Here is a 15,326-nt window from a genome sequence, read left to right as displayed (position 1 = left end):
AAGGTCTCAGAAAAAAGAATCCGAACACAGTTGCCGGCCCTCAGGTGTTGCTTACTCAAATATTTGCAAGGCCTGGTCTGTAGGTCTTTACTATCGCATTTTCTTATCTATATTACTAAAGCCTCAAGTATTTGTCACTAATCCAAGATTTGACATTACAAAATCACCTGTCTAGACTTAACGGATACCCCTCGTATATACACATAATTACGAAATTATTTTGTGAGAAGTTTAAGTTGCACATAGTGGTAGGGGAGCAAAGTATGCTAAATTTGCAGTCACTCGAGCGTTATGGGGACCTATTGGGTTGTGAAGAGTAGGTTCTAAAACCAAAAAAAATAAGTAAAATTTTACATTTTAGTATTTTCCATTTTTTAATTTAATTTTCCATTTCCAACAATCGTTTTTCCGATTATAGCGCCATCTATCCATAATTTGAAAAAATGTCTAGAATAAAAGTTACTTATTTTTACGTCAAGAATCCAAATCTGCAATAAAAATTTGGGCGTCCCACTTAAGATTTTAAAATAACCCCCCACCTCACCTCAGTGGGGGCAGTGTTTGGTACCATTCGATAGATTTTTCAAAATCATTTTGAAAGTTTATTTTGCGAAATACCGCCGGGTTTGTATTTAAAATTTTAAATTTACACATGACCCCCCTCTCCGTAGTACCGTAGTATTCGATAGATTGTTGAAAAATATTGAAGACAGATTTTTTAAATATACACTCTTTTGCATTTACTTAACTTACTTTATCTTAACCTGACAATTTCGAGTATTTTTCGGGCCCCTCTTAACGAACTTCTCTGTGTTAAGAGCCAATAATATATGGTAGAGGTACATCTGCAGGGTACCAGGTTTCTCCCCGTATGATAATCTGACGCGCTCGAGTAACTGCAAAAATCTCCGCTTGGCTCCCCTACCATAGTATCGAACACATTGCGGCTCTAAAAACACGCAGATTATAAATATATTATCAAAACAAACTCTAAATTTTTTGTTGTTGCTTCGGCAAATAAACGGCTGCGAATGCAATATTATAAATAACGAATTATTTTTGTCAGTATTTACATATGCAGTTCATACAAAACCCCGCTTTTTCAAAAGTTAATTTCAACAAAAGTAAATAAATTTCAGCAAAATTATATTTTCATCATTATTAGGCCAGTAAACGGTCGTTTTGGAATGTAATTTTCCTCGTGATGACTCAGACGGATTTTCCTGAAAATCTAGATTAAAGTTTCTCTTACCGTTTACATCATTATTGGACTTGAGCCCAGGGTTGCTTGTGAATACTTTTTGAGTTATGTGTGTTAGTGAAAATGTTAATTTTTCAACAAAAAAATGCGTTTTTTCATTGGTACCCAATTTTGCTTATTTAAAGTACGCCCGAGCGTCTTTCAATTCAACTTTCAAAAATGTGCGTATTTAAAGTTACCATGGTAACATCAACAGTTTTAAATATTGATCTTACCTGACAGGGGTACATACCTCGTACCGTCAAAAAAAATTAATTTGGATAAATTATTATAACAAATGTTTTAAAAGCTTTATTAAAATATTAGAAAATCTTAACCTTTTAAATGAATGTGAAAAGTAGAGTTGATATTGTGTGACCTATTTATACTTTCGTTTTTTAGATCAGAGGAAATGCTGTACAAAAGCTACCGATATTTTCGGAAGCCAATGAGGTTGTACTTCTACTAATGTTTAATTAATTTAAGTATTATTACTATTTAAGTAATCTGTTTAAGTAATCAATATTAGAACTCATTTTTAAGCAACACACAAGCAGTAATAACAATAAGTGTTTATGTGAGAGATTGCAAATTAATTTTTGTTTTTCTTATTTTCATAACAACGAAAGGTACAGTGATGTACATCACAAAGTCAACCATTGTACATTATTAGCTCTTATTTAAAATTTTTGCAGTAATAATACATGGTTTCAAAATGTCCCAACAAAAAGAATAGCTTAAACTATTTGTGGATAGTTGGTCTTTAAAACACTTGCTCGCGTCTGTTTTAAAGACCTCAATATCCACTTATACTTTATTATACTAGACAGTTTTTCGGAAATAACTTAAAAAGTAAGTATTTCACCAAAAAATATTCTTGGAAAAATATAGCATAAAAACTTAACAAAATGGTGTATTTATGAAATACATAGACCCGGTAGAAGCAGAGTTGTGGCTCATACACAATAGGTGCTAATTCGTAAAAGTCGAAATCGAAAATCTCAACGTAAAACGTTGAGATATTCGATTAAAAAATTATAAAAAAAATCGATAAAAAATTAAGCACTTTTCGAGGACAAGTCACTCAAACTTTAAAGTGTTTAAAAAGGATTAATTTTAATAGTGTCTAAAATGTATTTTTAAAGCAGAACATTGGTATGAACATTAAAGGAGATTTAATTAACAATATACGATATTGTCCTTTTCATGATCATTTTTCAGTGCGTCACAAATGATAGGAAAAAGGGTAAGTCCGTGATAATACACATTTATGACATTTATTCTAACATGACATTTTAGTTAAATCTGACAGTTGTCACATTTTATTTTCAATTTAGAATAAAAACAAATCAAAAGTGTTTCTTGCATTTATAAAATGGTATTTTCTTTGATTTGTATAGTCTTATAAATTATACAGATTATATTTGTAATATTATTATCTAATTAAAAAAAAATATTTTTTTTTAATTATGGCGCCATCTGTCGACAACTAGAATAATCACAGAACTAGAAGTAATCACCGACGTGCCTTTTTTTCTGTCACATACAATTTAATGCGTTAGAAAGAAATCGAAATCTGTGACGCACTGAAAGATGATCATGAGAAAAAGAATATACTGATGACACGCTAATAGTACCAGATAATCTAGCAAATTTACAGTATTTGCTGGAAAACATAAACACTCATACCAACAAGTATGATCTAAAACTGAACATCAAAAAACTAAATTTATGATTGTATCAAAGAAGCTATGCAGCAATGTGAATTTAACCATAAATAATAAGCAAGTTGAAAGAGTTACGTCCTACAAATTTTTAGGAGTTTGGTTCACTGATACTAATGACTAGACAAAAGAAATTAAGAGGCGAATAGAAATACCGAGACAATCATTTATCAAAATGAAGAAGTTCCTATGCTGCCGGGACATAAATCTGAAATTGAGGAGATTAGATGCTAAGGGGTACAAGTGACAAAATATTGTAAACTGAGTTAAGTGCACAAAATAACACTAGATAGTACTAAAAATTTAGTGGCAAATACAGTGCGTCCATAAAGTAAAGCATAAATTCATTATTTCCTAAACCGGCAATTTTAAGGGAAAATGCCGAACCAGGTCGATTTTTATTTTTAATTTACGATTTTTTGGCATATAAATAATACTAGTGACGTAATCCATCTGGGCTTGATGACGTAATCGATGATTTTTTTAAATGGGAATAGGGGTCTTGTGATAGCTCATTTGAAATTCTCTATTCACCAGTATAAACATTAACATAATTATTTATACAGGGTGTTAAAAAAAATATTTTTTAATTAAATTAATTGAGACAAAAAGAAGAATGTATGTAATTTATTTAATTCAAAATACGTTTTACTGTTGTGAGAAAACAGAAAAAAATGTTTATTTCACAAATAAACATTGATTTTCGCTTAAACCAAATGTTTAAAGTGCCAAGAAGCAGGTGGGTTGGAGCTTTAATATTGGATTTAAGCGTAAGACAATAGGTATTTATTTGCCAAAGAAACATATTTTTCCTGTTTGCTGACAACTGTAAAACGTATTTTGAATTAAATAAATTACATACATCCTTCTTTTTGTCTCAATTAATTTAATTAAAAAATTTTTTTTGAACACACTGTATAAATAATTATGTTATTATTTATATTATTGAATAGAGAACTGAAGACCCTTTCAAATGAGCTGTCGCATGACCCCTATTCTCATTTAAAAAAATCATCGATTACGTCATCAAGCCCAGATGGATGACGTCATTAGTAAGAAGTATAAGCCAAAAAATCGCAAATTAAAAATAAAAATCGACCTGTTTCGGGATTTTTCCTTAAGGTCTCCAGTTTACGAAATAATGAATTTATGCGTTACTTTGTGGACGCACTGTAGATACAGGTGAATTAACCTACACTGGTGGCGACATAGCGCAGGTTGTAGTTTGAATACTTACGAAATATTTAAAAACAGTTTACGGTAAACAGGTCTAACTTCACTTGTATCCCTTTGCCTGTAAGTTGTTGGATATTATTTTTGGTGAATCGTTTAGTATCCTTGCAAATCAAGTCCTTAAAAAAGTATTTAAAATAAGTAAAATAATAACACAAAATGTACTTTTGTGTAAAAGTAATTTTTCATAAATAAAAACGTTAATTTTTACGTAATTTTTCTTTTATTTTGGCTTAAGAAGTTAAGAAATTCGTAAGGTACTTAAGTGGCAAAGAGAAACAAGTGCAAAATTTGAAGCAAAGGGATACAAGTGCAAACGTTTTTTTTTTCAAATTTCAAATATTTTGACTTAACTTTACAAAAGCTTTTAAAATTAGATAAATAAATTGGTATAAAATTAATTCAAAATAAGTCCATAAGTGATTAATTCGCTGTAGAATTTACTATGTAAATTTAACTTTGATTTCGTTTTTCTCAATTAAACCATTTTATCGCTTGTACCCCGTAGCATCTAACTCCCTTAATTAAGAACCAGAATGTTAACGTGATATGTTTTCCCGTACTATTGTACGGCATAGAAGCTTGGATATTGAAAAAGATAAACATTAAAAACATTGAGGCATTCGAGATGTGGTGCTACAGGAGAATGTGGAAATACAATGGACAGAGATAATAACAAATCAATATGTTTTGCTGAAGATTGGGAAGGACTGCGAAGTCATAAGGACCATACAAACGAGAAAACTGGAATATCTAGGCCACATAATGAGAGGGGAAAAGTACTCCCCGCTAAGGCTCATGATCCAAGGAAAAATCTCGGGAAAGAGAAATGTGAAACCTAGGAGGATTTCCTGGTTGCAAAATTTAAGGGAGTTGTACTGCAGCAGTTCAATACAATTGTTCAGAGCTGCCAATAAAGATAAGATTGCAATGATGGTAGCCAACCTCCGATAGGAGACGGTACTACAAGAAGAAAAAACTGTATTTATTTCCTTAGCTAAGCGCTATCGACAAAATTGTTATCATCGGAGATAATGGTCAATACATCGTAAAAAAGTACAACTACTTAGGGTTATGTGCATGAACGTCTCAATAGTGTCTAGTTGTGTTACAATATATAATTATGTATGCACTCTAGTTGTCTTCCGTACAACCCCATCAGAAACAAATAGGAAAAATCGGCCACAAAAATGTTGACAACACATTAAAACTTTTTTCGTGGGATGAGTGTGTCACCCAACCATCATGGCCGAGGAGGAAAAGCTGAATGACCTCATTCATCGGTGTCTCGTCTGTCATGATGTTTGACTGATACACCCACCAGGTTGACTGATACAACCATAAGGGAGTTAGAGCTCCTTGAAGATGGCGTCATGTAATTAGTTTTTCTTAAATACCTCCCGAACTCTTTTATTTAGAAAAACGAAAATTGGTATGCGTATTTATTTCCAGAAATGAATCGATTTCATCCATTGCGAATTTCTAGTACCGGTCATAGCCGTCCGTTTTGGGGAGGGAAATGGTTATTTTATTACCTAACTTTTTTGTCGTCAACTTTTAAGCATGTTTGATACTGGATTATTAAATTGTGTGGTATTCTAGTACTAAAGATACTCTTACTTTAAGTCGATAGGATACACCGTTTTCTAGAAAAATCGATTTGAAAATTTTTCGTTCCTTGAATTTCAAAAAAAAAAGATTAAAAAAAACTATTTAGAAAGATGAAAACTGGTACATTTATTTATATTCCAGAGATTAATCGATTTCGTTAATGGCGAATTTCTAGAAACGGTCATAGGCGTCCGTTTTGGGTAGATCAACAGTTATTTTATAGCATAACTTTATTGTCTTTAATTTTTAAGTATTTTTGACATTAGATTATTCAATTATGAGATATTCGAGTACTAAAAGTTACTATTGGTTTAAGTTGGTAAAATACATCGTTTTTTTAAATTTTTTTTTTCAAATTCCCAAAACCAAAAACATTCAAATCGATTTTTCTAGAAAACGGTGTGTCCTACCGACTTAAAGTGAGAGTACCTTTTAGTACTAGAATGCCTCACAATTTAATAATCCAGTATCAAAAATGCTTAAAAGTTGAAGACAAAAAAGTTATGCGATAAAATAACCGTTACCCTACCCAAAACGGACGCCTATGATCGATACTAGAAATTCGCAATGGATGGAATCGATTAATTTCTGGAAAGTAAATATGTATACAAATTTTAGTTTTTCTAGATAAAAGCGTTCTGGAGGTATTTAAGAAAAACTAATTACATGTCGCCATCTTTAAGAGCTCTAGCTCCCTTAGGAAGCATTTTCGGACTAGGTGAATTCGGTTAAATTGTCTTAAAATTATCTAAGGAATCACCTGTCTTCGTTTGTCGGTAGAGTTTCTGGACACCCTGTATAGAACCGGAAAAATTCCTCAGGAATGGTTGGTGTTCACCTTTGTAACAATACCAAAAACAATATATGCCAAAGATTGTTCAAACTATAGGACAATATCGATGATGACAATTTTGTCGAAAGTGCTTAGCTAAGAAAATAAATGCATTTTACACACTTTGACATTATTATTAATTTTTCACTTCCTTGATTCATTCAGGTGTGTACACAATTTATGCCTTTCAATATTAGAATGAACTTTGTTTAAAATTAGTCAGTTTATTCATTTCAGGACTTATTTTAAACTTATGTATTTTCACCCCGAGAAGGGGTGGCTTTTACCCCCAAGTAAAAGGAAACAATGGCACAAATCCAAAAGCAAAGTAGAGGGTGAGAAGAACCTAATTCAAAATTTTCCAACAAAACCGTCGTGACGAAGAAAACTTCATTCCTAAACGGTCAATTACTGGACTAATTCTCATCATTATTTCGAGAACATGAAGCATTCTCCCTCCATAAGGGCACAAATTTAATTTTGATATAAAAATGATACAGAACAAACAATAATTTTAACAAAAATAATATTTGATTCTGATTATATTTATTAACGTTTGCACTTATTAAACTTTAGGAAAATAATGTAGATAGAATAATATTATGAAACATCAAGCATAACAGAATTTGCGCAAACTATATTTCATGATTACATAATATTCGCCCTCTGTTCAAATGTATTTATTACAGACAAAAACGGCTTTAATATACTTACTTGGTTACTATGGAATTATACAAGATGGCTATCCGAAAACGAAACAGTAGCATTATGGGGAACTACGAAATAGTATATTATGCAACGAGCATTTAATGATGGTCATTATGAAGCGAGTATGAGGGATACGAAACGAGCCGTCTAGCGGCGAGTTTCGTATAGAGTATGAGCTTCATAACGATAATTAAATGCAAGTTGTATACACGATTTTTTCTATGATCATTCACAACAAAAAATTGATTCACTTTCATTAATTTTGACAGTTGTTTGAGAGTTTGTTTACATATTGATAACTGTCAAAGCGTATATATTTGACTCGCTATTGGTCACTGCGCGTGTGCCTCGTTCATCGCATATGCCATATCGCGATTCTATTGGTTAAAAATCTTTATCGTAATGAAAATCTGTAATGTAAATAAACTTAAATAATTACTTAAAAAAATCTGTAATATTTTTTAAGACCGACACTTTGATGTCGGAAATACTAATGGTAGGGGAGCCTAAGCAGGGATTTTTGAAATTACTCGAGAACGTCAGATTAGTACATGGGGAGAAACCTTGTAACCTGAAAATGTACCTCTACCATATATTGGCATATTGGCTCTTAATGCAGGGGAGTTCGTGAAGGGGGGGGCGAAAAAAAATCTATCCTCAGAAAAACTCGAATAAGATAAGGTAAGTTAAGTACATGCAAAACAGTGCATGTTTCAAAAATGTGACGTAAGGAAATGGGTGAGTCCCAAAGTTTCACAAGAAAAAGCGACTATTTCGCGAAATGAATGACAGATCGAAAAACTAAAAAATACGTACTCAATATTTTTTAAAATCTATCTACTGATACCAAACACGACTTTCCACGGAGAGGGGTGGGGGTAAATTTAATATTTTAAATACGAATCCCGCCATATTTTGCGAAATAAAAATCAAATATCGAAAAACAGAAAAATACACTTATTCGATATTTAAGGAAAATCTATCGAATTTCCCATAGGAAATCTATGATGGGAGCCCCCATTTTTTATTGCAGAGTTGGATTCCTTACGTAAAAATAAATAACTTTTATTCGACACATTTTTTCGAATTATGGATAGATGGCGCTATAATTAAAAAAAAACGATTGTTGGAAATGAAAAATTAAATTAAAAATTGACAAAATTGGAAAGAAATCTTTGTAAATGGTATAAAATTTTTATTAAAAATCCCTTAAAAGGGCTACATCACAACAAAATGTTTTCGATTTGTATCACAACGTTTTGTTGTGATGTAGCCCTTTTAAGGGATTTTTAATAAAAATTTTATACCTTTTATAAAGGATTTCTTTCCAATTTTTTGATTGATGGTATACAGCCAACTACAGGAAAACTTTTTCTGTTCCTTGTGAAAAATGGACAAGTCCCCACTAAAATAGAAAACTTTACTTAACTTTTTTTTGGTTTTAGGACCTACTCTTCACAACCCAATAGGTCTCCAAAACAGAGTGACTGCACATTTAGCATACTTTGCTCCCCTACCATAAAACAGGATAATTAATATATCACTAACTGTATGTATAGCTATAGAGTGCAAGTCAAAAATCCGTTACCCCCTCATATCTTTTGAACGGTTTTAATTATAATAGTGATATTTAGATGGAGGAAATAAACGGACGTCCTAGGCTTCTCAACTAGTACAAACATGTGACGTAATAGTGACAGATGACGTTACAGAGCCACTGTAACGTCATCTTAAATGGTACCTTATGGCAAGTGATACCTCGTTTGAAAGGTATTCAACATACCTATTCAGTCATACTAATTTTTTTGGGTTTAAGTTGATTTGGATTTTGGTGAATAAATTAAATCAATAAAACATTGTAATTAAAACTACAATCTTATAGTTATTTCATTTATTCATCAAAATGAGCTTAAACTCAAACACAATTAGTATGACTGCATAGCTATTTTCAATACCTTTCAAACGAGGGATCACTTGCCATAAGATCTTATTTAAAAGCATCTGTCACAGTGGCGCTGTAATGTCATCTGTCACTATCACGTCAACTGTCATGACTAGTTAAGAAGCCTACGTCCGTTTATTTCCTCCCTCCAAATTTCACTATTATATGTAATAACCGTTCATAAGATACGAGCATATTATGACGGGGGAACCGACTTTTGACTAGCACTGTATATTCAGGGTAGGAATAACTATAAAGAACAGAAAGTTGGAATACTTTTGTCACGTTATGAGGCCCAATAAATATAGATTACTGCAGCTAATCAGTTAAGGGAAAATAGACAGAAGAAGAAGTTCAGGGTGCAGGAGACACTCTGGCTTTAAGACTTGTGGCAATAGTTCGGATTGTCATCTGCCGAACTATTCAGATCTGGCGTAACCAAAGTCAGAATAGCCACGTTAATTGCCAACGTTCTGAACAGACAACTTTGTCTGTTTTGTTTTTTTTTTGTATTAAAAAACAACTAAAAAACAGTTAGAAAGATCTGAACAAGAAAATATCGGTCAAAATCTAGATATCATTAATTCCGCTATGGTCACCATAGCAAACGAAGTTTTGAAACCAGAAAAAGACCCAATAAAGAAAAAGGATTCGATGACCGATAAAATACTAGACCCTATTCAACAAAGAAGACATTGGAAAAACAAAGACGAGATTCGGTATAGAGAGATATATCGACAAATAAGATACGAGGTTAAGCGAGCAAAAGAGGACTGGATGGAACAAAGATGTCGTGAAATGGAAGAACTACAAAGAAAACATGACGAGTTTAATATACATAAAAAGCTTAAAGAAATTACCTACACTCAGAGAAAAAGAACTCCTCACTTTATGAGAAACTCCAAAGGTAAAATAATTCTCGACATGGATGAAAAAAAAAAGGAAGAATGGACTAACTACCTATATAAAAGAGCTCTTCCTGGATACGAGGCCATCACTTAACACCACAAAGTATACGAATACTAGTCCTAGTATTTTAAAAGCGGATGTATAGTCTGGGCTGATTATAGGAGAATAGGCCATTTTTGGGAAAAGTTATTTACCAGCAATTTTATTGATGGAATCGAATTATAAGATCCTATATATTAATAATATAGGTATGCAAAGTCCTCAGATAGTGTGCTACTTTTTTTATAAACAAAATGGCGCACGAAAATCGTGTTTTTTTCAATTATTGCTCTATCACTCCGAAGGTTTTAACTTTACAAAAAAAACACTCAAATAAAAATTCACCGCAATTAAATTCTGCATAGAGACGTGTTTTTCCCGATCTGCTCCGACAAAAATTTTCTTCGGAAAATGCGGGTTTTCCCAACAAAATCTTTAATTTTCAAATAAAGTTTTAGATAAGTAATTATCTACCAATAATTAAATAATTGGGTGACTTAAAAGCCTTCTTAGTTTAGATTATATTTCCAGAAGCTGGTGAAAATTAAACGAATATTTTAGCCACAATTCAATTGTTAATTAATAAAATTTATAGTCGCAATAATAACCGAAATAATTATGATACACTGATTAAACTTTGAAATCTTATAAAGATGAGATGCCTATTAACATTTTGTCGACAAAATATATATTTTTTTTTGCGTAATCTTTAAATGCTTAAAAAAAATAGTTATAAACAAATTAACGCTTCTCAGAAAGTTTTTATGAGATTATAATTTTAAAAAATAGATAAAATGCGCATTTCAAATATCTTGAAAATTAATGCTTTAAAACTTTTTTGCAACCATTTGCAAAAAAGTTATGAAACAGCAAAGTAATCATACGATTACTACGGTGTTTATAATTTTTTTTTAATTCTTTCAAAGCGTAGAAGTGAGTTTAAAGTACAAGCTAATTATTTACAAAAAAAAATCAATTATAAGTTTAATGGTTATATTTTAATTAAAGATTATAAATATATTTTTTTGTAATTTACATGCGCGGAAAAAGAATAATACAGTACTGTAGCTAAAATTTTCACTCGGAGCGACGACCGGCGGCCGCGCGACGTACACATTTAATAAATAATGTATGCTGCGTGTCAGTCGGTTCGAGTGAACATTTCAGCTTCGACTCTGTATCAGGCCTACTTTTGCGCTAAAAATTACAAAAAAATATTTTTAATCTTTGATTAAAATATAACCATTGCACTAATTTTTGACATTCTTTGTGAGTAATTAGATTGTACCATAGACTCAATTTTAAGCTTTGAAATAATTAAAACAAATTATACAAATCGTATATTTATTTTGCTGTTTCATAACTTTTTTGCAAATGGTTGGAAAAATTTGTAAATGCATTAATTTTCAAGACCTATGAAATACGCATTTTAAGTATTTTTAAAATTAGAATATAATAAACAATTTCTCAGAAATGTTAATTTGTTTATAACATTTTTTTTTAAACATTTAAAGATTATGCAAAAAAAATGAAAAATTTATATTTTGTCGACAAAATATTAAATATGCATCACACCTTTATAATCTTTCTAAGTTTGATCAATGTCTCATGATTATTTTGGTTGTTATTGCGACTGTAAATTGTTAATTAACAATTTAATTGTTTGTTAAGTATTCGTTTCATTTTCACCGAGTTCTGAATTTATAGTCTTTTATTTCACCAAGCTATATAATTATTGATAAATAATTACTGGCTCAAAAAAATTATTTGAAAATTCTAGGTTTTGTTGGGAAAACCCACATTTTCCGAGGAAAATTTTCGTCGGAGCAAATCGTGAAAAACATGCCTCTATCTAGAATTAAATTGGGGTGAATTTTTATTTGAGTATTTTTGGTGTAAAGTTAAGATCTTCGGAGTTATAGAGCAATAATTGAAAAAAATACGATTTATCGGCGCCATTTTGTTTATAAAAAAAGTAGCACACTATCTGCGGACTTTGCATACCTATATTAATAATATATAGGATCTTATAATTCGATTCCAGCAATGAAATTGCTGGTAAATAACATTTCTTTGTAATTTACTAATTAGACCAGCGTATTATAACTGTTTTTTTTTTAAATTTAAAGATTATGCAAAAAAAAGAAAAATTTATGTTTTGTCGATAAAATATTAAATAAGCACCTCATCTTTATAATCTTTATAAGTTTGATCAATGTATCATGATTGTTTTGGTTATTATTGCGATCATAAATTGTTAATTAACAATTGAATTGTTGCTAAAATATTCGTTTAATTTTCACCGGCTTCTGGAATTTCAATCTATACCAAGAAAGCTTTGATGTCACTAAGTTATTTAATTATTGATTAATAATTACTTACCTAAAACTTTATTTGAAAATTAGAGTTTTTTTTTAGGAAAACCCGCATTTTCCGAGGAAAATTTTCGTCGGAGCAAATTGTGAAAAACACATCTCTATGCAGAATTTAATTTCGGTGAATTTTTATTTGAGTGTTTTTGTTGTAAAGTTAAAATCTTCGGAGTTATAGAGCAATAATTGAAAAAAATACGATTTGTCGGCGCCATTTTGTTTATAAAAAGTAGCACACTATTTGCGAACTTTGCATACCTATATTATTAATATATAGGATCTTATAATTCGATTCCAGCAATAAAATTGCTGGTAAATAACTTTTCCATGAATTTTGCTAATTAGAGTAGTAGAGAAAGCCATCAAACAGAGCAAAAATGGGAAATCTCCAGGCTCTGACCAAATACCATCAGACTGGCTCAAACTTCTGGATGACGACAATGTCTCACAACTAACAAACATTTATAACCATACATACGAGACTGGAATGATGCCACAGATATGGTTAAAGTCTACATTTATTCCACTCCCCAAAAACCTAATACATAATCATGTAAAGACTTTAGACTAATTAGTCTCATGAGCCACTCTCTCAAGCTACTTCTTAAGATAATTCTTAATAGAATCAAGCAGAAATGTGAAGAGACAATGGGAAACAAACAATTCGGTTTCAGAGAAGGATTGGGAACAACGGAAGCTTTGTTCTCAATGTTAACATTTCTTCAACGATCATGGGAAGTACAGAAACCAATTTACGTCTGATTTATAGATTTGGAGAAGGCGTTTAATAGAGTTAACATGATAGGTTGTTTGAATATCTAGAAATTATTGGATGATAAAAATCTGAGACTTTTACAACATCTATATTGAAAACAAGAAGCTTCTATTCTGGTAGACGGCAAAGAAACGGACAAAATTTGCATTGAAAGAGGTGTCAGACAGGGTTGTGTGTTATCCCCAAATTTGTTTAACGTATACTCAGAAATAATTTTTAATGAAGCCTTGGAAAGACAATGTGGAGTTCGAATCGGGGGAGAAACTATTAACAACATCAGATATGCAGACGACACCGCGATCATGGTTGAAAATATCGAAGATCTTCAACTCCTTATAGATCGCGTCACTAGAGAATGCTCCAATAACGGACTTAACATAATTGCAACAAAGACAAAGTTACTTGCGGTTAGTAAACAAGACGTCGGCCCTATGCAACTAATTTTCAGTGATGAATCAATAACAAAAGTTAACCATTTTAAATACCTAGCTAAACGAGACACTAAAGCCGGATGAAGAAATTAAAACTCGTATAGAAATTGCAAGAGGAGCATTTATGTAACTTAGATCTATTCTGAGTAACTCTCAGCTGAACTTACAACTAAGAATTAAGTTCCTAAAATGTTATGTGTATCCTGTATTACTATATGGATGTGAAACCTGGATCATGAAGGTTAACATGATGAACAAATTAGAAGCCTTTGAGATGTGGTCGTATCACATAATGCTCAGAATATCTTGGGTTAAACGCATTTCAAACAGAGAAGGCTTAAACAGAGTAGGCCAAGGCGAAGGTGATTTAATGAAGATGATAAAAAAGAGAAAACTTGAATATCTCGGGCATAAAATGAGAGGTAGCAGATACAGGATGCTGCAGTTAATACTCAATGGAAAGATCGACGGAAAAAGAGGAATTGGTCGAAAGAAATATTCATGGCTCCGAAACCTTCGTCAATGGACTGGCTTATCAGCAGATCAATTGTTACATGCCGCACAAGATCGAGAACGATATCGGCAAATTGTTATGGAAGCTACCCACGCCAAAGTACATAAAGCAGCAGAAGCAGGCGTTTCCACAATTTTGGTTCTCTCTGAATAAATCTTTTTTTATTATTTTGGACATTGAACTATTTCAATGGCTTCTTTGACGAAGGAAATTTACTTAATAGAAAATGCTTATAAAAATTAGTTTCAGGCAATTATAAAACAATCACAGCCAAAATTAAAATTAGCTTTTTTCTTATCTCAACGATATCCAATTCTTAAATAGGTAAACAGGATTGTATATGATTCAGTGGCGTATCTATAGAGGGTAAGACTGGCAAAATAACCACGGACCCCGGACCGAGAGAATACGAGCTCCGAAGTGACCTACCCTTTTTAACAAAATTTATAAAAAAATGTAAATTTTATATAAGTACAAAGGTACTTAAAATCTAATAGAGTTAGACAAACTCTACAGAGAGCTGTATAATTTATTATTCGTTTCATTATTTTAACAGCATTCTTCTAAACTTCTTTTTTCTTTTTGTACTTATACCGAGTGGAAGAAAAGAAATATTTTTCTTATGTTAAGTGTAAGAAGTGTAGGGAGGAAAAGGTACAAGTGTGGGAATATATCAAAATCGTATTGTAGTCTTATGCTTCCTAAACATCTTGCTTTTTGAATGTCCCTGATAAAACTTTAGAAACAAAGATAAGAGGTGGTTTTACCCTTTGATATATGCTTTAACTGGAACAAAATTAAATTACCAATTAATTATAACAATTAACAAAACTTTAAAAACAGAAAGGCACATAATGTAAACAGTTCTGATTGACACCTATAAGATTTATTTGTCGATCAGGTACCTAAGCGGTTTGCAAAGCGGAACATAAGAGAGACGAGATTGTTTAACGTAGACTCCGTGATGTTTTGGGATGGAATTTCCTTGTGAGTAAG

Source organism: Diabrotica virgifera, chromosome 9 (assembly GCF_917563875.1).
Source record: "Diabrotica virgifera virgifera chromosome 9, PGI_DIABVI_V3a".
NCBI classification, from domain to species: domain Eukaryota; kingdom Metazoa; phylum Arthropoda; class Insecta; order Coleoptera; family Chrysomelidae; genus Diabrotica; species Diabrotica virgifera.
The sequence above is the reverse complement of the archived record's forward strand: the minus strand, read 5'-3'. Positions refer to the sequence as shown.